Source organism: Prenolepis imparis, unplaced genomic scaffold (assembly GCF_030444845.1).
Source record: "Prenolepis imparis isolate NDT839.2.m4 unplaced genomic scaffold, iyPreImpa1.0 SCAF_12, whole genome shotgun sequence".
Lineage (NCBI taxonomy): Eukaryota > Metazoa > Arthropoda > Insecta > Hymenoptera > Formicidae > Prenolepis > Prenolepis imparis.
This window is the reverse complement of record NW_028141170.1, coordinates 3,257,251-3,281,605: the sequence shown is the minus strand read 5'-3', so window position 1 is coordinate 3,281,605 and position 24,355 is coordinate 3,257,251. Positions and strand designations below refer to the sequence as shown.

The 24,355-nt window shown below is 35.8% G+C and overlaps 1 protein-coding gene across 3 annotated transcripts in view; it reads left to right on the top strand.

Annotated features, from left to right (window-relative positions):
- Mamo (zinc finger protein 628-like) overlaps positions 1-24,355 on the top strand; it is a 250,285-nt gene that overhangs the window by 162,895 nt on the left and 63,035 nt on the right. For all 3 annotated transcript variants that reach the window (XM_083051007.1, XM_083051002.1, XM_083051006.1), the window contains 3 exons: positions 2,867-2,945; positions 16,848-17,045; positions 17,138-17,174. The gene's annotated coding sequence lies outside the window, so the exon portion shown is untranslated. Of the gene's footprint in view, positions 1-2,866; positions 2,946-16,847; positions 17,046-17,137; positions 17,175-24,355 lie in introns of those variants that run through there.

Sequence of the window (24,355 nt, the reverse complement as noted above, 5' to 3'; positions counted from 1 at the left end):
TCTCAGTCCCTTCGCATAAACGCGCGTATGAAGACGAAATTATATTCGTGCTCCGAGTTTCTCGCACTTTTTTTATTGGAAAGTGAATTCCGTGTGTACGAGTACCGGAAGTGTCGAATCAAATAACGGGCGATTATCTAGATGCGTCTATTAATTTGTGGACGTTATTAAAGCATCTTGGGATATTCGTAAACGACTTGATTTTTTCGTATCGTTTTATTCGTCGAAAATGAATTTACGTGCTAACGAATATTCGAAATAATTCAAAGGGCAACTTGTAGTTTCGATGCATTGGTTATATCATCGTATAGGTATTAACGTTTTTAATATACATATTTACAAGTGTTAAAATAATTTTACGCCAAATGCAATAATTATTTCGCGCTACGACGTTGGCATCCCTGTGGTGTCGTTAGTGCTCTACGGCGTCGCGTTTAATATAATTTATCGTATTCTCATACTTTCTACACTCGACAATAATTCTCATTCGTTTTGCCGTGGAAAAGAATCAAAGCATCGCACGTGTCTCACTTTCTTATCTCTATTTATAACTCGAAGTTTTTTGTACGCTTCACCGAGTCGGTTACAACGCGTCCACCCCCTCTCCTCACCTCTCGTAACTCGAAACCTAGCCTAAATTTTCCGTAATCGTCTCAGTCCCTTCGCATAAACGCGCGTACGAAGACGAATTATATTCGCGCTCCGAGTTTCTCGCATATTTTTTTATTCGAAAGTGAATTCCGTATGTACGAGTACCGGAAGTGTCGAATCGAATAACGGGCGATTATCTAGATGCGTCTATTAACTTGTGAACGTGATTAAAACATCTTAATTGCGATATTCGTAAACGACTTAATTTTTTCATATCTTTTTACATGTCGAAAATGATTTTACGTGCTAACGAGTATTCGAAATAATTTAAAAGGCAGCTTATAATGTCGATGCATTTATTATACCATCGCAAATTAACGTTTTTTCATATATTTACAAGTGTTAAAATAATTTTCCGCCAAATGCAATAATTATTTCGCGCAATGAAGTTGGCACCCCTGTGGTGTAGTTAGTGCTCTACGGCGTCGCGTTTAATATAATTTATCGTATTCTCATACTTTCTACACTCGACAATAATTCTCATTCGTTTTGCCGTGAAAAAGAATCAAAGCATCATACTTGTCTCGCTTTCTTATCTTTATTTATGTTTCAAAGTTTTTTGTACGCTTCACCGAGCCGGTCGCGACGCGTCTTGCCCCCCTCCCCACCTCTCGAAACTCGATACCTAGCCTAAATTTTCCGTAATCGTCTCACAGTCCCTTCGTATAAACGCGCGTACGAAGACGAATTATATTCGCGCTCCGAGTTTCTCGCATTTTTTTTTATTCGAAAGTGAATTCCGTGTGTACGAGTACCGGAAGTGTCGAATCGAATAACGGGCGATTATCTAGATGCGTCTATTAACTTGTGAACGTGATTAAAACATCTTAATTGCGATATTCGTAAACGACTTAATTTTCTCATATCTTTTTACCCGTCGAAAATGATTTTACGTGCTAACGAGTATTCGAAATAATTCAAAAGGCAGCTTATAATGTCGATGCATTTATTATACCATCGTAAATTAACGTTTTTTAATATATTTACAAGTGTTAAAATAATTCCCGCCAAATGCAATAATTATTTCGCGCAATGAAGTTGGCACCCCTGTGGTGTAGTTCGTGCTCTGCGACGACGTCGCGTTTAATATAATTTATCGTATTCTCATACTTTCTACACTCGACAATAATTCTCATTCGTTTTGCCGTGGAAAAGAATCAAAGCATCGCACGTGTCTCACTTTCTTATCTCTGTTTATGTCTGGAAGTTTTTTGTGCGCTTCACCGAGCGGTTGCGACGCGTCCACCCCCTCTCTCCCCACCTCTCGAAACTCGATACCTAGCCTAAATTTTCCGTAATCGTCTCACAGTCCCTTCGTATGAACGCGTATATGAAGACGAATTATATTCGCGCTTCTTATTTCTCGTGTCTTGTTATTTGTCGAAAGTGAATTCCGCATACGTACGAGTTTCGGGAGTGTCAAATCGAATAACGGCCGATTATCTAAAAGTGCGTCTATTAACCTGTGAATGTGACTAGAGTCTTTCGATATTTGTATATACGACAATATTTTTTCGTGTTTCTTTAACTGTCGAGAATGAATTTAAATGCTAACGAATATTCGAAATAATTCGAGAGACGTTTTATAGAGTTTCGATGCATTGATTATATCATAATAGATCGACGCCTTTTAATGCATTTATATGTGCCGAAATAATTTTCCGCCAAATACAATAATAATTTTGCGCTTTTATGATGGCGCACCTGTAGTGTTATTAGTAGTACGCTCTGAATGCGTCGCGTATATTATCATTTATTCTCACACATTGTGCGCTCAACAAAGATTCACATTTTACGATTGTTTTGTCATGAATAATCGGTCGAGATTTTAATAAAAGTACTCTTCGTTTTCTTACGTTCCGAAGAATTGGTTATGTTTACGCGCTCGCATTGTGATATTCGGTGATGCATTCCCCTTCCTTAACCCTACTTAACCTGCCTAAATTCATCGTAATCGTATCAGTCTCTACGGTAGCGTGAGTATGAAGACGAATTATATGTTTGCTCTGTATTTCTCGCGACTTCTTTTCCATTCGAAAGTGAGTTTCATGTATGCATGTATCGGAAGTATCGGAAGTATCGGGAGTATCGGGAGTATCGGGAGTGTCGGGAGTATCGGGAGTGTCGGGAGTGTTGGAAATGTCTAATCGAATAACGAACTTGTGTGATTTCATAAACTGCACTGATATAATAAAAACTTGCGTAATTACTGAAGGAATTGCTGAACCGGAGCGGCCAAAGGGGAGCAGAATGATGACGAGAAATAAAGAGTGACGTTTGCGACACATCCAGTAGTAAGTCAATTTATTTATTCTATTTATATGATTGTCTATTTATTGATGGTGCGTGCGTATTATTTTGAGGATTATTTGGTTACAATAATTACATTTGCCAGATGTTTCGTAATATTCATTACAAAATGCGTTACGTTGAGTACTCTCTCACATTTTAAAATCCTTCGATGAATAAAATATGAATGCTGAAATTTCTCAATAGAAATGTGTAATAGAAAATCGCTATTTCAGTCTTTGGAATCGAAATGGCTGAAATTAAAATTTAAATCGAAAAAAATGTGTGCGATTCCGGTGTTCGATGATAGATAATTTATAATCTGACAATTACTATTTTTTCCATCCCCCGTTCGCTTTCTAATCCATCTCGCTGTCTGTTTTCTTTTTACGAAAAATAGAAAGGAAAAGAGAGAGAGAGAGAGAGAGAGAGAGAGAGAGAGAGAGAGAGAGAGAGAGAGAGAGAGAGAGAGAGAGAGAGAGAGAGAGAGAGAGAGAGAGAGAGAGAGAGAGAGGGAGTTGCATTACTATTTTGTTCTTTATATTCCTTCTTTATTTATTTCGTCTTTCTTTTTCCCTGTTCGCGGCGCCGCGGCGCCGACGAATCGTCGAATAAATTTTTTATCGCCCTCGTCGGACGAGAGAGTCGGCTCTCTAACCCTTTGTATCCCCCTCGCTTCCTCCTCGTCCGCGCTTGCCTCCGCGGGGTCATTTTCGAACGCGTTAAACGCTCCCGTGGGATAGTTCGTATTACGTTCGACGCATCGAGATTCGTCGATTCACCTCTTGGTGGTCGCTTTTCGACGTGTAACTGGCATTTACATCGCCGCGAGCGTCGCGGGGGTAACTACTTCTCATTCTCATTTTTGCGTCGGGAGTAAATGCGCGGCCCTTTACACTTTTCTCATATCTGCGTAGCGAAAACTCGCGTTTTATTCGTGGTTGAAAAGCTGATCGCGCGAGGAGATATTGAAATACACCGAATGCAAATTAATGATTTTCAGATCAATTACTCAATCCTCATTTAATAATCCAATAAATGTCAAGATCGCAAAATAATTTTTCAGCGAGAAAATCGTGGGTCGCTCTTTATCTCTGCGTGTATGTTTACTTAATAATCCACGGATACTTGAATATCGATGCTCTCAGATAATCAGCGAACTCGTGCATCAACAATTTCCCTAATTTCGTCTTAGGCCGAGATTCGCACGGTCTTCGGGCGCGATAATCTCTGGAAATTGGCGAGATGCATGCCGGCATTTCCCCACGGAAAAATCGAGCTTGCCGAGCCATGCACATACAATGTGTACACTGTAGTTACGCATCGTTTTCTTCCGTCCATAAACTTCTTTTTCGATCATCAACCTTATTTTTACAATTTATAATCATGTCTCTATTCAATTATTACAATTAATTTATAAACGACTATTTTAATTTATATAAATCTTTGCAAAAGTTTTTTTGACATTAGCAATATAATTAAAATTTTTAGATCTGAAAGCAAAGTTTTTCAGGCCCGTAATAAAAAAATATTTTCCTTTATATATTATTATATTTTTTTATTACAATATTATGTACTAGCTTTTATAAGATATCTCTTTTTGGTAATAAAAAGATTATTAAAGACAATTAAAGCTGCGATATTGAAGCAAACGTCATCTTTTAAATTAACTTTATTGACTTTGCGGAACGTGCGTAATTCTTGGGACACCTTGTATACACATGACGTACAAGGAATACAGTGTGTACGTACACTAGAGACCTGCCGAAGTCGTTCTGCAGGCAGATATTTACAGAGGCGAGCAAATAGTTCCCGATCTCCCCATGCTTTTCTCGTGACTACTGTTTTCAGTTCGTGGTCGACTTCGATCGACCTTTGATCGATCGTGAATGCACGTTTAATCGAGCGTGCACAGAGTCACGCGAGAATGCACGCTTCCCCCCTTTCCCCTCCTCTCTCTCTCTACTTATCTGCGAGAATTTTTTATTGTCTTTGAGAGACACTTTTATTTATTCTTTTAGAAAAAAAGTATACATATACGTATACATACACACACACATTTATTTATATGTATACGTACACGCATATACGATGCATTACGAGAGCAAGCGCATATAGTAAGATACATATACCTATATATAACATCTATGATCACGAATTTAGAAATCAGTTTTTTATTAAATTGTGGCATGAATTATTTTAAAAAGCGTCATGCAGTTAAAATATTTCTTTATTTAAAATTCTCGAACACAGTTAAAATTTGACATAGTTTTAAAACTGTTCTGCTAAAATTATCTTTATAATATTATAATATGCGTTAAACTTATTCCAAGAATTATTTCAGTTATATATGCAGTCGAATAAATTAAAAGATATAATTAATTGGTTTCTCTCTCTTTCATGTGATGTCATATATTTATGTTATGTATAAAAAAATTCAGACGCATCTTGTATAACATTATAATTTAATGTTGCACGATATATATATATATATATATATATATATATATATATATATATATATATATTCCAAGCTTAGAGATTCTCGTGCTTGAAGAGTTTGCTCCCGAATTGCCTAAGGCGAAGCAATCAGACGCGTTTAAGGACAATCTGCAGATCTGCAGAGTTAGAGGCGATCGCTAGGTAGGCGGCAGGTCTGTCTGTCTGTCTGTCTGTTCCGACTTAAAGACGGCGAGACTTTTGAGTTGCGTTTGAATAGCTATTGCGTGCGTGCGTGTGATGCTGTGCAGCGTGCAACATCCTGCGTTCTCGCAGAAAATGTATGCATTTGTACATCTCGTCCGTTTCGCGGCGCACAAGCTATTTATACAGAGATAAAAACATTTCTTTCCGCTTTGTTTCGCTGAAACATCATACGCGAATTAACTTTTTTGCAAATGCGCGACCTTGGAACTTGAAATTAACATATTGTATACAAAAGGTATTTTTGTTAATTTATTATTAGCTCTTGTGTGTGTTTTAATAAAACTTTGAAATTTTCTGCAATTTAACCAAAAGGGCAAAAAAGATCATATATTATTATATGAATCTTTCGAAATAATACAGTTTTTAAAAAACTTGTACTCTTCAAAATTGCATGAAAAATATTCTATAGTGATATATTAGACAGATTACTCTGCAATATGTATAAATTATGTTTTCAAGTCAAAAACAAAGTTTATTTAATAACAATAAATGTTTGCCTTTTAAAAATTTACTTCACATTTGATATATATAATTCTTTTCATTTTATCATGAGCATTAAAGCTTGAAGAAAAAAACAGAGTTCTCAAGAGGGAATAAAAATATATGTATAATCCATTTTCTCAGAAATTATGTTTTTTTTTTTTTTTTCAAGTCAAAAACCCGTTTCTACTCGTCATCGTGAATTAATTGGTACCTCGATGTTATTGCCAAATTACCCAAGACACTTTATATTCTTGATTACATTGTAGATGTAACTGCTTTTTTCTTTTTGACTCATATTATTTGTGTTGGAATCTTGATAATAGAATCAATGGAATCCTTTCGTCAGGACTCGTTCTCTTTTCGCAAACTCGTGCGTTCCGACAAACGCACGCGATCCGCGTGTTTTTGAAAAATTATCGCTCTCGGAATGGGCCCGACAGGACGAACTGCCGGTTTGCGGTCCGTTTCGCATAACGGCGATAAACATCATCGTAAAAGGATCTGCGTGGCGTCCGCGCGTAAATGCGGAAAAAACCGCCAGAATGACGCGACGTCGATTCCCCGACGCGGGAAATGACTTCCGGTCGAGGACAGAAGAGAGACTATCTTCTGTTTTTGCGAATTCGCGACGATCTGACGAGTTCAATTGAGTGAATTTAGAAAACATTTTTCAAACGTCAATTGATAAAATAGACATCGCAAACTATTAAGATTCTACTTAAAATACTAGTTACAGAAAAGGTACAGAGATTCTATGTATAATAAAATTGCTTAATAAGGAATTATTATTTAATAATTTAATGTTTTAATTATATACCAGGTGTCCCATTTTAAAGGACCCACTCAAATATCTCATTGTCAGAAACATTGCGTTAAATCGAAAAATGTTTCCTACAAAAGTTGTAGGGTTTCGAGGGGGACATAACATAGTAATATTCATTTGACCTTGGGCGGCGTCTCCAAGGTTAGTGAAGGTTAACCTTAAGTGAAAGTGAGAATGAATTTTGAAGAAAATAAAAAAATGCTTCAGATAAAAGTTGTTCAAATTAATTAGTAGAAAAAGATGTTATAATAAAAAATATGGGTTTCCATTTAAAAAATTTATTCTCACCTTCACTTGACCATGGAGACGCCGCCCAAGGTCATATGAATATTACTATGTTATGTTCCCCTCGAAACCCTACAACTTTTGTAGGAAACATTTTTTGATTTAACGCAGTGTTTCTGAGATATTTGAGTGGGTCCTTTAAAATGGGACACCCGGTATATTTTTATATATATATAAATATTTTATAAAAAAATTTTATATAAAAATGTATTACATATTATATATAAAATATAATATAAAAGATATATATAAAATTATATGAAATTATATAAAAATTAATAATACATTCTTTCACGTCAAATCAAATATTACTCAATAAATGCATTTCTTGTAGTCAAACTTCTACATTAATTTCAGACAAAGGACGGCAGATTTGAAATGATTCTAAATCTCTTGACAGAATGTGCTACTTTCTTACATGAATAATACGTTTCGAGAGATGAAATTACGATTGCTAATGTCGTTAGACGTGACCTTAATTGGTTGTTGTCACTTGATAGAACTCGAGGGATTCGTATATCTCCGATGGACCTTACAATTTAACACGTCAAAATTAACCATTTTATATACTAAAACAGCAACAACAGAATCTCTCTTGTGTCCTCTTTTTCTATCCCTTTTATCCGTGATTCCAGCCACGGGCAAAGATTCCGTCTCCCTGACGAGTCTGTAGCCTTTTCTCCGCGCGCGGTACGTAAGATGATGATAATTATTAACCGGACAAAAAGACTACACGGCGGTCGGGCATCCTGCGTATAGGTCAACATAACGTTATTTTTACGTTCTAAAACGCAGTAAAAACTGGATAGTCTTTGGCGAAACCGCCTATAGCCCCCGCCGTTTTTCCATTATTTCTTCTCATCTTGTTCTCTCACGCTTCCTCTGAAATATCTTCACCTGATTTCCGCTCGTCACACGCGTAATATCATCTTGCATAAAATAGATGAATTAAAAAGAATGGATTATGTTTGCTCTTCCCGATAGAAACCTTTTTTTTAATACTGATATATTATCTTGCAGTTATTTTATGCAGTTGATACAATGATAGGATATCAGCTTGGGGATAGCGATATTAATATTTTATCATTAAAGAAAAGATGTGACAGAGAGAGAAAGAGAGAGAAAGCTCTTTTTCAATAGAAACTTTACGTTTTATATATTATTTTTTGTTAATTACCTCCTTCAAATTGTCATTTATTTTAATATCTGAAATTTTTTAGAAAATTCTATATAATGCAACGAAATTAACATACAAACAAATAAAATGTTATGCACATATAAATGTGCACTGAGATATTAAGATATTCAGAAAGGAAGAAAAATTAATAATATTTTAGAAAATATTAGTCAAATTATTCAATATACTAAATTGCATAGATATTATAAGATAGTGATTTATGAATACTAATTCTAGAAATTAAAAATTTTTAATTTTGATTGAAACCTTTTAATAATACATTCCATCTTTATTTTTATAAATAATATATACTTGGAAAATTATCAAATTTTACCAAAGGATATTGTAAATTATGACAATCAAATGAGATGGTAAAATCGGTTCGAATTCCCTATTAATAGGTTAATTATGATAGAATGGCGCGATCATTGTCAGCAAATTTTCGTGCTTGCCATCTCAATGAGACTATAAAAAATGTATTTGTGCCGCTCTCGCGAAACTAGGACTCCGTCGTGCGTCAAATTATTCAAGGTGCTCCGCATGAGGACCGACAGTGGAGAAACTATTTTCATACTCCAATAGCTGCGTAATTGTATCCGTTCAAGTGTGCGATTCGGTGTCGGTTCAAGAACTGACTTGATTTAAAATTAGGAATAACAATGGATATCGATGCTTATCGGATACTTATACTTCGCTTTTGATACTAAATATTTTCGACATTAGTCAAAGTATCAGCACAAGAATTCAATATCGGCTTAAAACAATTGCCAATTAATTATTATGCAAGCATTTTAATTAATGATTATTAAATATTGTAAAAGTTCTTTCATTATCATAAATATTGATGTTGATAATGTCAAGTATACTCTCTTGATAATCGAAAAGAATGTTTCTGGTGGTTCTTTTGCATTTTCCATGGAGGATTGAAATTGTGTGATTGATTTTCCATTTTCTAATTAAGTTTTTATGAATTATGCTAACAAAATCGATGGATTGTTAGAGAATAAATTAAATAGAAAATTTTTATGCGATTTGTGCGACTTTACGTCATTGATCATTATCCGTGCTGATTGATTTCGTACCGTGCTTCGTGAGGAAGATTCGAATCGGTTTACGACGAATCGGTTAGTTGCTTGGAAAATGGGCCGATTCACTTGAAGGTTACCGAATCGCGAGCGCCTGTGACGAATCGATTGCGAAAAAGCCGACCGGACCGGTTTCGCGGTTCCGCAAAGTTAAGAAAATTGCGAGACAGATCGGCTACACACAATGAAATGTCTCGCAGATGGTACGAATCCAGAACTCGAAATTTGATTGTAAACGATGGAAACACGTTCTGTTGTGTAAAAAATATGTCCCAAAAATTATTCAAATATATATACGTTTTTTATTTGCATTTATGTGACCAATTAATTTTTAATTTTATATTTAATCGAGCTTCTGGGACCAGTTAAAAATAATTTTTAGGCAGTTTCAGTAGTCGAATAATTTTTGTTTACAAAGATGACGCTATATAAATCCGTTGCGAATCGTGATGAACAACTTGGTCCACAAATGGATGCGCGATCGCGTAAATCGCGTAAATCGCGAACGAGAGAGAGAATGTAATTGTCTGGAGCTAGGATAAAGACGTCGTCGCCAATGCACGATACGAGAAAACGACGACCACCCATGGTCGAGCAAATCTTGCGTAACGATTCCGATCTGTCTTCGGTCTTTCTCGAAGGATAATCGAAAGCGCAATCCGTCGTTACTGCGCCATGGAAGTCCGTCGAAATATAGATTTATCACTACACAGTATTTCGTTTCCAATAAGAAAGACTACCAAAGACAATATTCACTGACATTTTAATATATTTGGGGAAAATATTATTTTAAAGTAGATAAATTTATAAGAACACATTTTTTCGGAGATATTTTTTTCTCGCTTTCTTATATAATATATACTTACTAATACACACTATTACTGTGTTTAGTGATAGTTGAGAACTATTGAAATTTATATTTAAACGTGTCACAAAAATCGTTGTTGCCAATTAAAAAAATTATTATAATTGTAAACATAAAATTAAATTAATTATATCCATTACATTTTTTCAATTGACACGATGTTTATCGAAACAAGGACATTTGCTGATTTTATGTCTGTGGAAGCAATTTTATTTTCTTCAATGTACAATGAATCATAGATCGCTAAACGGTCTAAAGATAAAGCGAGCGGGACATAAATTCACTCGATTTGTCGACGTAAGTATCGCCCGTCACCATCAACGAGACATTTCATATGACACGGCAACGCGTGTTAGATAATCGTACGTATGGACGGCTTTGCACTACATAGTTGATCACGTACAGTCAGTCCGTGCCGGTTCAATGGCGCACAGCGAGACCATTTTTACCATTTTCGATCGTTTCCCTTTTATTTGTCAAGGATTCGTGTTGTTCAAGTACAAACGTAACTGTACGATCGGAAACTTTTTATACTTATTACACATTAACTACAATAACCGGTTTGAAAAAATATTTCTATTATAAATGAAGAACGCGCATTGAAAAGTGTATGACGAAAGAGAGATACTTGAACAAGAAAAATAAACTTGAAAAACAATTATACTACGAATATATTGTATCAACATAGAAATTAGCGCATCTCTTTGTGTAATTCACAATTTAAATTAAAAAACAAAATTTATTTCCTTTACTTTTACTTTCGGAACTTTAATTTTAATCCAATAAGCATTATACGTGAAGATTAGCGAGACAACAATCATCCGAGAGATTAACAAGGAAATAAAAGGAATAAACGAAATATAATAAATGACATGCATTTATGCGGAAAAGATTCGCACGCTGTCGACGAAGAAAAACGATGCGTCTCTTTCTCTCTCTCCTTTTTTTTCACCCGCTCAAAACTACCTGCGAGCTTGCGGCAGCTCGGGTATTTAACGGCGCGTTAAAAAAGTAATGCGGAAATATAATGGGAAACACAAAGGAAAGAAAGTTTCCGCGCTCGCTCGCTCGGGCTTCCAACAGCAGCGTGCCACAGTTTTACTCCCCCGCTATTTGGTTTGGATAAAGAGCTACCTGTTTGTTTACGTTTCGCTTTCAGCCGTTTGTACTCTCTCTCGACAGTGCACCACGATGCAGCGAATGTGTATGTGTGCGCACGTGTTCGGTACATATATGTCCCTCTCTCTCCCTCTCCCTCTCTTTCTCTCTCCCACCCCAGATCTTGCTGTCTCTATCTCTCTTTCGGTCGCAGCAACATAGTTGTATTGTAAGCGATAAGCAACCGCATATGCATACAATCACCGCGAGCGAGCGGATCCGTTTCGCAGACACTCGACGCGGTCTCGCATCGTAATCACTGCACAAAAAAAAACATCAAAAAACCAAGTTATCGGGAAAGCTTTATTATTCTTGATGAAACTAGCGTAAAAAAAGGAATGAATGAGTACGCTCTTTATTCTAGAAAAACTAAAACCCGTTATATTGCGCACGAGTTGTATGGCGATTAAAGTGGGACACAAATGCGATCGTAGATATTAAATTATCTTTATCATCTACGTACCCTATTGAATAAATCATTTCTTATTACAGAAAAATTACGATTTTTCAATTTATGGAGTAATGTAATTTTTCAACAATCGTATACATAAATGCTAGTTCGTATACGCTTGTGATTTTATATTTACAGAATAATTGTCTTACGCGCGCGACACATAAGAACAGATTTTAATATTCAATATAATGCCATTTTATATCGAGACGAATATTTATACAAAGATATATTAAACGCATAGTGAGAATGAGCAAACTTCATTGATCAAATCTAAAGAAAATCTAACAAAAGGAAAACTCTACGTGCGTTTTCAATGAATGAGATAATAAAACGTGAAACTGGATGAAAAAAAAAACGCAAATTATCGAATCGCATGACGTTATCCAAAGAATAGAACAAGTTACAAGAATTAACGGGTGAAACGTATATGTGTATGTATCTGTGTGTCGTTAAAGAGAATCGTAACTGTGTGGAGATCTATGGGAAATATGGGAATACGGGATGAATAGTTTGGCTTCGTTTATCATCGGGGGGCATACAGTGTCATTTCACTGCAATGTAACGCAGAATCTTGACACGTGTCGTGATGGGGAGCATCGTTAGGAAATGTGGCGACAAAGTCAAATGTCGTCGTATGATGACAGTTAAAAATACATGTGTGCACGTATTTTTTTAATCGATACAAAGATTTTTAATGTCTTTAATTGCTAATTCTAGCTGCACAATGATTAGTATAATAATAAATATAAAATAATAAAAGATGATAATTATTATTTTTTTTTTTTTCGCGAGAATGGATTTTATATATTTGAGATTTAGAGCGTAATTTGTGTCGATTACAGAAAATTCATTGCAGACTTTATTGCCACGTTTCTGGAAGACGATAGCGTTCATTAAATCATTTATAATTAACACGGGAAATTCTGATGAAGTAAAGACAGTTTTTTATAGTTACTTTCTTTTTGCAACCGTGAATATTTAAAAACGTCTCACGCTTCGCGAGAAACGGAAGAGTCGAGAAGACGGATGCGTGTCAGGCGAGTTTTGCTCTATCGAATCGATTTCGCGCGCTTCGGCACATAACATGTAGATACGTTAAAACAGGCTAACGAGTAGAGAATATTCTATCGTGTTGTTAGAATTCTAAAGGGAGTCATTTCAGTCGCGAAGACGAAAATGTAGCCTAATTAGATGAATAATGTAGCCTAATTAGATGAATAATGAAAAATCTTTCGCTGCTATTGTGACAGCGTAACTTTCGATTTTTATTTGATCCGATTTTTTTTTATAAAAAATATCTCGAAATACGAAAAAAGGGTAAAAGTTGGACGCTGGGCCTGAATCACCACGCCTGTAGGAGACTGACAAGAATTATTAGTAGGTGAAGGTAGCCAGTAGCTGAGCCGAGGATCAATACTAGGCAGACGTTCGTGCGATGTGGTGGAGTGCACTTCTACACGACTCTAGGCTAGGCTAGAGCTAGGAAAGGTTGGGACGAAGGGAGGTTGGGTAAGGTTGGATCGTGGGACGTCTACGTAGACTTCGGTCCCCATAAACCAAGCGCCGGCTGACTTGACGGTATCGCCATGGACGTTTTAGCTAGGAAGAAAAAAAAAAAAAGAGAAATACGTTCGCCGCGCCAAGAGACGCATTCGATTTCAATTTTTATGAAAGAAACCATTCGCTTTAAATTTAGTTTTCGATTACGTAATATAAGCGTGTTATAATTTTTACAAATGCAATCGAACATTTACATGTTCGATATATTTGCACGTGATTCCAAAGTGTACGCGTGTATAAAAGACAAATTAAATTTCCTAAAATTGGAATAAAATATGATAATCATTTGAAGTTTTTTTTTCGCATTTCTTTATATTTATAAATTCTTAAACTTTAAATTTTTTTTATTCTAAATTGCTCGTTCTTTTTCCTAAATGAAAATTTGTATGGGAAATTGCGCGAGTACTGTTTTAAAAGAATATCTAGAATCTACTCCGAACTCAATTTTCAAGGTATAAACATATATTTAATTCCTGCATTTATCATAAAGTATTCTTATGTAACGACCGGCGTAACTGCATCGAGAGAACGATTTTTTTGCGCTTGTCGCGACCGAAACTAATGCGATCTTGCCATTGCGAATTAGCAGCGGAAGGCCGTGCGTTCACGATGTATTTTGTAATCAGTAAACGGACATACGCAGCAGCAAGATAGCAAAAATAATCCTCGCAAAGCGGAAGCGGAGCAAGAAGTTGCGAAAACTAGTTAAACCGCTTCAAGGTCGGGACCGTGAAACTCGTTCAATTCGCGGTGCAATTCCGTGCACACATCTTTTGCTCGAATACGTCATGCCGCGTGTTAAATAATAACGCGGTAAGAACTATCAAAATTTTACATCCTACATCTTTTTCAACTTTTCAAGATATCCAATATCGAAGTAATATTATGGATAATACGCAGTTTTTAACAACGTTAAAAACTCCAGAATTATCTTTTAGCAAAAAAATTTACAAGATTCTGATATCTTCAATGAAAATTTGAAAAGATTAAAAATACAAACGAAAGTTATTATATAGTAAAAATAAACATTTATCGAAATCTCGTCTTAATGCAAGCTGCGTAATTTGAAAGCGGGGAGGAATTCTAGAAACATTCGGGCGTGGGCGCATTAATGTAGTACTTGATGAAAATCGAGTATCCCTATAGTTTTATCGTAATTTGAAATTCGTGGAACCACCAACGTATCAAATTGAGGAAGCGGATATGCGTGGGTGCAAAATCATTTAAATGTTTAAGGAGAAATTCCATTTTGTGATAGTAGCTAATTTTTGAATAATACATCTTAATAAAACGAGTTCAAAATTAGCGAAATCACATGTTATTAAAAACTGCTATATATTTTTTTTAACATAAAATTAGATTATTCTAATAATTAGACAATTTATAAAAATTTTGTCTTTACCCGTTAATTAGAACATCCGAAAAACTGTCAACGTAGGCTCGCAAACTTAATCGGAGAACGTCGTCAATAAAAAAACGTCATTTTACAGGGGAGATGCTTTTTATTTTTATTTATCAAACATTTGAGGCTAGAAATTCTAAACGTTTGATGCGTTACGCGCATTCTCTAGTAAATTAAACAAAAATAAAAATAAAAGAAAATCACAAATCTTGTCTCAAACGTTCTCGGGAAGTCTTGGCAATGTAATCGTCAAAGTTGCGTAAGCGCAAACGAGATTCACATAGGGGCGTGAATATACGTCGGAGGGTGCGAATGTCGCGTCGGTTGCGTATACAGACAAATGAGCGCACACATACACATACGTATATGCGCGAATGTGCGCGCGCTCGTTCCTCCCGTTCGCGCAAATGCTGATGATCATTCACGCCACTGACCTACTCTGCTCCTCGAGCTTCGCCCTCCGATGCCACGACGTAGCGGTTAGGAAAGCGGCAAAGAGACAGAAAGAGAGAGAGAAAGAAAGAGAGAGGGCGAAAACGCATCGTACGGATAAAAGGGGAGCGAGATGAGTTGCAGAGATGAACGTGGGTAAAGAAAGGAGAGAGAGTCTGGTCGGTGGGTCTGGGCCTGCGTAACGACGCGTACACGTCGACGATGCAAGTGCGCGACGACGGTCGAGGGCTTCGTGCAAGTCGCGGGATTGCGCGGGAGGGTGGAAGGAGGATAAGGGCAACCGAGGGATAACGGGAGGCAGAGATGGTAGAGGGCACGAAAGGAGGAGGCGAGAGTTGCAAGGGGTGCAAGTCGGCTGTAGTAGTTGAAGAGGTCGAACGATGAGGACGGCGAGGGGTTGGGAGGGGACGAGACGAAAGTCGACCGAGGGGCGGCAGGGAATACGGAAGGCTACGATTGATCCGTGGTCACCCCCCTCATCCTTCTCTCTATCCTACTCTCTCCATTCACCTTCTCTCCTTCTTGCTCCGGGTGTCCGTTCCGCGCCCTTTCGTCCTCGGCGCTCTCGCGCCTTCTCTTCCTCCTCGCTCTACGTCGCCACGACCTCACGAATTCATTGTGCGCTTCCGGCTCTCGTCCTTTTTCTCTCAGGCGGCCATTAGCTGTCCGTTCGGGTCGCCTCTTATTAGCATAGTTGCAAATTCTATGCCACGACGTCCGGACAGCGGCGGCGGCCTCCTGTTAACGCTTGATTGGAGGCCAACGCGACGTTTTACGCCGTTTTACACACACAGACATACACATACATACACGCGCGCGTTGCTTGGAAACTGGATGCAGACGAAGAAACATCGAGCATAGATATCCATTTTCGGTAGCGCCGTTACTGTATGAAATTTGCGACTCCGAGTTTAATGCTTTTAATTATTTCGCACGCGCAATGAGAGATCTTCTCTAATCGGTTTGCAACGGTAAAGTCTCCTGCGCGACTCACAATTAATTATCCATGTCGGTACGACGTTTTAGCGATAACAGTTTGAACGATAAAGCACGCATGGAAAATTTCTATTTCCGGCCACTTTATGATAAATGCAAATTTTGTACATAATTAATTGCGTCCTATCTTTTACGCTACTTCGTTAATAGTTTTTTTCCTTTCCAAGCAAGTTTACAAAAGGCACTTTAATTTTTCCTTTGCACATATAAAAAAACGTGTCTTCTATACATACATTTCGAGCTATATTTTATAATATACTAGAACAACACAAGCGCGTGCTACGCGCGCACCATTCTTCGTTTTTTGACAGTTATCAGCTGATTTCTGTCAAAAAATATTAATAAAGTGAAAATTAGCTAATTGTATATTTTAGCTTACATATTTATATTTATATTGTGTATGTTATAATGCGAAATAATAAGATTATTCTAATATATGTATGTATTTTATTTGTTCCAGGTAGCATTGCGATTTACGCGTCGCGTCGAGAGTGTCGTGTAAAGTTTCGCGTGCCGGGAGTGCCGTACAAAGTGTCGGACAATCGTAATTATTCGTGTAATTTTCGCGAGTGTCGTGAGTGCTACGAAGGAGCAATGACGACCAAGAGAGGAGGTGGAGGTCCGGGGAGGCATCGGGTGACAACGGAGCAACTGTAAGGTATGCAAAATAAAAACATTTTTTCTAAACTGCATTGTTTATAAGATATTCGACACACATGTATATACATAATTTGAATATTTTGTTTTCAGATCAACGTGCTGTGTACTCCAACTCCGCTACGTATCGGTGAGTCAGAAATTGTTTATTTTGTAACATTTTTATAGCGGTAATGGAGTTTTGCAATATGTTGGTGTATATAATATGTTGAAAATATTAAAATTGTAACATATTTCAAATATGTTATAATATCTTATCCGCGGTTAATATTTTTTGACAAAAATCAGCTGATAATTGTCAAAGATATTAATCGAATTTAAAATATTATAACATTCCTTTCTAAAAAAAGGCATGTTAAGTCCATTCTCGCAAGTATTGTTACCTCTTTTCCGCGATGCTGATTGACTGTCTCGATTCGCATTGTGCGTTATATTCGTAGCATCGAGAGACTGTTATCGCGAGGGTTAGTATATAGTTTAACAGTTTGTTCAAAATAAAATAAAATAAAATAATATGTTTTAAATAATATGTTATAAAACTTTATCCGCGATTAATATTTTTTGACAGAAATCAGCTGATAACTGTCAAAAATATTAATCGACTTTAAAATATTATAACATATTTTATTTTATTTTATTTTGAGAGCAAACTGTCAAACTGCTAACCCTTGAGATGAGAGCCTCTCGATGCTATGAATATAACGCACAACGCGAATCGAGACAGTCAATCAGCATCGCGGAAAAGAGGCAACAATACTTGCGAGAATCGACTTAACTTCTTTAGAATAGAAAGGATATAAAACTCGCCAAGATCACAGCAGTACGATCGTTTCATCGCGAGAGATATTAATAATCATCACAGTAAAGGCGTAAAACAATGCGTATTCTCGAGTTTGACCGCGCAATTAATATTCCGTTCGGTATTGCTGATTGATGATAGCGCGTTTATCTGGCGACGAGCGGCGACAAGACCAGATTATTCGTCGCATTAAAAAGCATTTTCGACGCTCGCGCGCATTCATTCGGGTGTTACATTCCGATAAATGGAACTTAAACAATCGGTCCGTAGAAATTGATGTTAGCGACAAAATATATATATACATAAATATATATGTATATGGATTTGCGTGTGTATATACGTGCGCATAGCCTCCCTCGTTCACCGTAAACAGAATTATACAATACCGAATGCGCTACCATTAATTAGCGTGACTTCGTGTCGACGAGATGGTTGCGCATGCGCGTGCTTTTATTTTAGCGTTTCCCAACAAAATGTTTTCGCACCTCCAAAAACAAATTGCGGACTTTTAATTGAGATCCATGATTCGGCTTGCTCGAAAAACACTTTCCTCTTTCCCCTTCGCCCTTATCCACTGGATTTTCATCGTTTGTATTTTCGGCGTAATATTGTCTGATAAATCAGCAAGAGTGCGATTTGATGTCAATATTTAAAATCTTTCTCATCCTGTTTAGTCGATCTCGAATATGTCAAAAAATACTTTTATGAGTACATACTGATTTTTTTCTTCTCTTAATTTGTCTACAAGTCTATGCAATATTTAATTTGCTCAACATATTGCTTTCTTTCTCTTCTGTACAGTACAAATTAAATATGTTGAAGAAAAATTTGTACAGTAATATAAAACATAAAAGAATATCGTTTATATATTATTGGCATAATTGTATTGTGTTCAGTAATGTTAATGCGATTAACTTTACGCTATTTTCGAAGATCGTACGGCACTTTGAGAATGGAAAAATGTGGCAGAGATGGTAGATCATAATGAGTTTGCCCCACCGATGCGTATTACTGAGAAAAGAAAAAGGATTTCTATATACGGCGAGATGTATTACTTATGTATGTAGCGTGTCGAGCTCTGATTACACGGCTTGTAAAGCGGAAAAGTTCCTGCTGTTTCTTGAAATCCAGTATCGATCGAGCGCATCGAAACGCTACCACGCGACGAAAAAACTTGGACACGACCGGCTCGGGCAAAACCATCTCGACTGTATACTTTGTAACGTAATGAAAGATGCGAACACGCAGGAATAATCGGTTACATCGACAAAGTTGCATTCCATGAAGCGGCTATTATTCACAGTGTAATGAATATCGTTACGCAATGCGTCTATTATTGTTGAGTATTATAGATAATTTATGATGATTGAACAACGAGGAAAATGATGTATCTTTGTTGTGCTAGTACAGAACAATTCGATATTTTTATAAATATTTTGTGAGAGGCTTTTATATTTATACAAAATTATACATATCTGAGAAATGTTTTAGAAATATTGACAAACATGATATTTTTTCGATCGTTTAGCTTAGATAACTAGATTGAATTATATTTCAAAGTAAATCGAAATATATAATGCTTTGCCACATTAATAAATTAATTAAGTTTTTTTATAGCGAAGAATAAATTACGTAAAAAGAAAGAGAGAAAAAGACGGAGACACTAGTTAATAAAACTGTTATTTATCGGTATATAAATTCTTCACTCCGATTGCAATAAATTTTTTAAAATAAAAACAACATGTAAAGAGAGGACGAAAAATACCACAAACCATTAAAAAAATTAAATATTTTTAATTTTCAGATAAATACATTTCGTCCAGCACGAAATATTTGTTTAAGTATGCACTGCATTTATTTGATTGAACATGTACTTGATTCGTTGTAGTTCTCGTTAAACTTTTATATTGTCAAATTACACAGTGATATGAGCGATTATTCAAGTCGCAATCTAATTTGCTTCGACGATAAATTGAATTTTGTTCAATAATATATATCGTCAATTTTATTATGATACAAAGAGATATATATAAATTATATTATAAAAATATCACAAGGTGCTCATTACACAATCTTTTCGGCAGGTTATCTGAGGTCTCAGATTAATGTTCTATTTTTTAATTCTCATAACAACAGAATGATTACTCCCTCCGCGCTCTTAAAAGTTGTTTGTTTGATTACTCAATAAAAACAAACACATGTAACACGTAATATACGTGTCAATACCTATTTAATGGATATATTCTATCCGTTTTCTTCAACGATTTTATATATAGCCCCTTTAATAATATATATTCAAGAAAGTATTCTTGAGTCGCGTGCTTTCTCATTTACAATTTCTTTGGCTTTCATCATTTACATTTTCATAGATTCCTATTTAATAAAAAAATAGAAGTTTTTTTCACAATTTTTTTTTTTTTTACATTTTTGATATTTCGATATTTGCTAAAATTCGTGATTGTTTACATTAAAAAAATTTTTTTCGCGCAATATGTATATTGAAACAATTATTACTTTTTAAAATTATTTTTTTAGTTTATAAAGAAAAAAAAAAAGAATTTCTAACATATTTTTCAGGAATTATTAACGATATTAAAGATTTATCAGGGTAATTAAGCATATATAAAATTATTACTTTTGTATATATGTATATAGGAACTTAAAGGTTATAAGCACACCCTTATTATCGTGCGTTCAGGCAGCAGTATATTAAGCGAGACATTTATTCGGATCCAAAAAAGAGAACAATCTTTACAAATACCGTTTCGTATCAGTACACACTCATACATGTGAATCCCAATTTTATCGCCCCAATATGGTCACAATATCAATTCAGAGCATTATAAATAGGTTACTGGGATATTCCTGAGATCGACGAACTTATTAAAGTGCATGATCGATGCGATTCGCCGCGAATTGTACGCAGTCGCTAATCCAAAGATTTCCTCTTTTTTTTTTTTTAAGTAAAGATCCACAAATAATTAAATATATAATTATATTGTCTTGATTATATATGCATTTATATAAGCAAATTCAAAATTCACAGTGGGAAGTACTTTTTAGCAATTTTTTTTCTTTATAGATGTAGCTAATGTTAAAATATATAGCGTTGCGATAAATAAATAATGGAAAATGTGAAATTAAAGAACTTTATAAATCTTCGATTTATAAATTGTTTTTTGAGATTTTTTCCAAGTTTTTCTCGTGCTTGAGATTTGTAACTTTCAATGGGTTCGGTTAATGAAGCAACAACGAAGATTTCTTTGCGAGAGACGGACGCACGCGTAAATACGACGCGCGGCGTAAACGAAGCGATACGTAACGTTTTTATGAAAACGACGAGATAAGGAATTTCCGCATTGCGACAAGTTGCAAGACTAAAATCGCGATCATAAAAAGCAAAATTGCGAAATTCGGCTCGAGGGTTCGCGACAAAACATTTTCCACGAGCATTTTTAGATCTGTATTCACTCCGTGCATATTTAATAATACAGTTGCAATATACATATGTATACTTATCTCATATGTTCGCGATATTTATATATAAGCAAACAAAATTTCAAATTGATTACATATCTAATTGAGCAAATCGCAATGTTTACACACATTTCAGTCTCTTGTAATGATTTCTCTTATTAAATTCTTCTATTTTTTTCCCAATATGCATAATGATATCGTTTGGTTATCATTTTGCTATTAATTCTAGTTCTTTCTTTCTATACAATTCACGCTGCAGAAGATAATAATGATTATGAAGATTTGATATTGAAGATTTTTAATTTTTAATTAAGCTCCAGATAATAAATGCAAGGTGTGAGAATACAAGTCTAGATCGCGACCCAACAATTGCGTTCTGCAATCGCGCGTCACCGTAACGAGAAGATCTGTCTGAGATGCGCTATCTCAGGGTTACCTAACAGAGCACGCGCGCGCGCGAGGATGCACTTTCGGGCGACGTCACGAGCGTCCGATATGCTGGTCTTGCAGCTCGCACAGTTGTGCGAAGTAAAAATAAAACGGCGGACTCTATACTCTATAGCAATTCTCTACGTTCACGCAACACACGCGCGCCATGCGTTACCTAAGAACGCGTAGACGCGCAATTCAGCGTAACCGCATGGTTATAAAAAAATGATGCAAGAAAAAACAACGGACGCGTGGTCACGTTGGATCGATGCATATATATGTACGCGATGACGGACCATAATCGCGTTTGACACGCAGGACCACAGATGTCCGAAAGCAGGCGCAACCGCTAACTTTCTGATGTATATGATTCTCTAAAGTGTCGTCTTGTTTTTTTTTGCTCTCCAAAAGATCGATCTTTCAAAGGAATCAAAAGTATAGTTTGATTAATAATAAATTTTGTTATTAGCAATTTTAATTATTTTCTTTTTCTTTTACTTCGAATTAATAAGATATAATTTAAACCATATATTTGTGAGTGTCGATAAATATTATTTCTGTAAAAGTTTATTAGCGCTATTTTTATTTTCTAAATTTATAAAAACCTTGATATTATTGAAAATATTTTATTTAGTCTCGTCAATGCATTTTATACTTATTTTTTTTCAAATTATTGGGGTTGAGCTATTTTGCGAAATAATACGCGGCAAATATACGTGAAAAATATACGAAAACGAAATTATGAAAGGTATTAACAATTTCAGTATGAAATTATTAATTACGAGTTGCACATAAGTCGGAAAACATCGACGGACTCTGCTTTTCTCAACTAGATTACGCATCCTATATCTGTACATCAATAGTAAATCATCGATTTACGAGTATAATTTATGAGCGACGATCGTTCGATAAAAATCACAGAGTTTCTTCGTAAATATGCTCACCAGCACGCGCCAATGTATCAGTGCTCTTTAGCTATTTTTGATAGATATTTTAATCCGTAAAAATTTCGTTAAAATTTTACGTAGCATATTTGTCGTGAAAACTGCATTCATCATTTAAATTTATAAGCTAACCATCAGCCATATCTGAAATGTCTTTCTAAAATAAATTTACGAATAGTATAAATTATTATTAAATATAATATATACGCTTTCTTCTTATTATTAAATAAAAATTAAAAAAGATAGATGAAATAATAAATATAAAAATATATACAAATATTTTTTGTTAGTTGTCTTTCGAATTAACTAGTGCGAGATGAAAATGCATCAAATGCAGGTTGAAAAACACTGGTCCGATCACACACGCATTGCTTATTATGTCTCTCTGTCTCCCTCTCTCTTTCTCACGCGGATGTAAACGAGGATCGGACGCAATTTGCGTTACCTAAGAATCTATATAAAAGCAGAGTGCATCACCGCGAGACTTGCGCGCGATAGACGAATACATGTATATACATTCCTTCGCGAAGTTTAATAAAACTTAGACAAGCGCATGTACATGTATAGCTGCAAGAATAAGATACGAAGAATAAGAAATATATAGTGTTAGTAACACACAACACTCACACAATACAAGAAGTAATTATTTATTTTTTATATGGAAATAATAATATCATCGAGAAATACATAGAATAAATGTGAGGAGTCTTCTGCGACATATGTAGAATCTTAGGTATTTTTGTTAAACATCGACGTTTATATAAAAGCTGCATTATGCAGTGACAAAACCCAAGTTTTATTAAGAGAAAAAGCAAAAATTTTATAAAATAACGTAAACTTGTTTACGTTATTGATAAAACTATGCCTGTAAAACCATAGTTTTCTCATTTACTCACATATACGCGTAAAATACAATACGCAAGTAATATATGCGTGCATGGAGATTGCAAATAAAAATATCAGTTATACGATATTGGGTTTCTTAAATGACGATATGTCTAGGAATTATAAACATCAATAAGATCATTATAGAACCGTAGAAATCTCTTGCAAAAAATTTAAAAGCATTTAATTTATTCTTAAAAAAATATAATAGTCAATTAGAAATTATTGGCTACGTTGATAGTTTAAAATACAAGATTTATCGTGTACTTTTTTTATCGTGTATTTGTATTTCATCCTGTCTATTTCATAAAGTCTCGCACCGATTTCATCATAAAGTTCTCTCGATCGACATCGAACTTATGAAGGAGTCGATCCGTCATCGTCAGACAGGCGAAGGAACATGCAGCTATGTTCCACACTCCACGTCGAAAATAATAATTAGCTTCCACGCGCGCAGCGTAACACTCAATGCGTGAGATACTTTTACGCGTCTTCCCCCTCCTTTTCATTCCATTTCTCTCTCGCAGTACCTATCTACCCTTCCCTCTCCCTCCGCCCCCTCTCTCTCTCTGGCAAACATGCATTTTTTTTTGGTCCAACGACGTCTATGCCGCGCTACGAATCGCGAGATTCGCGAGGGAAACGTGCGCGACGTTGTATCGATACGTGTGTGTGTATATCGGTGGCGCGCGAATGTGTGCGCGCACGCGCACACCGCGTTGCAGCTGCGAGTGTGTGGGAAATCGCGCGCGTGCGTGTGTACGCGGCGGTGCGCGC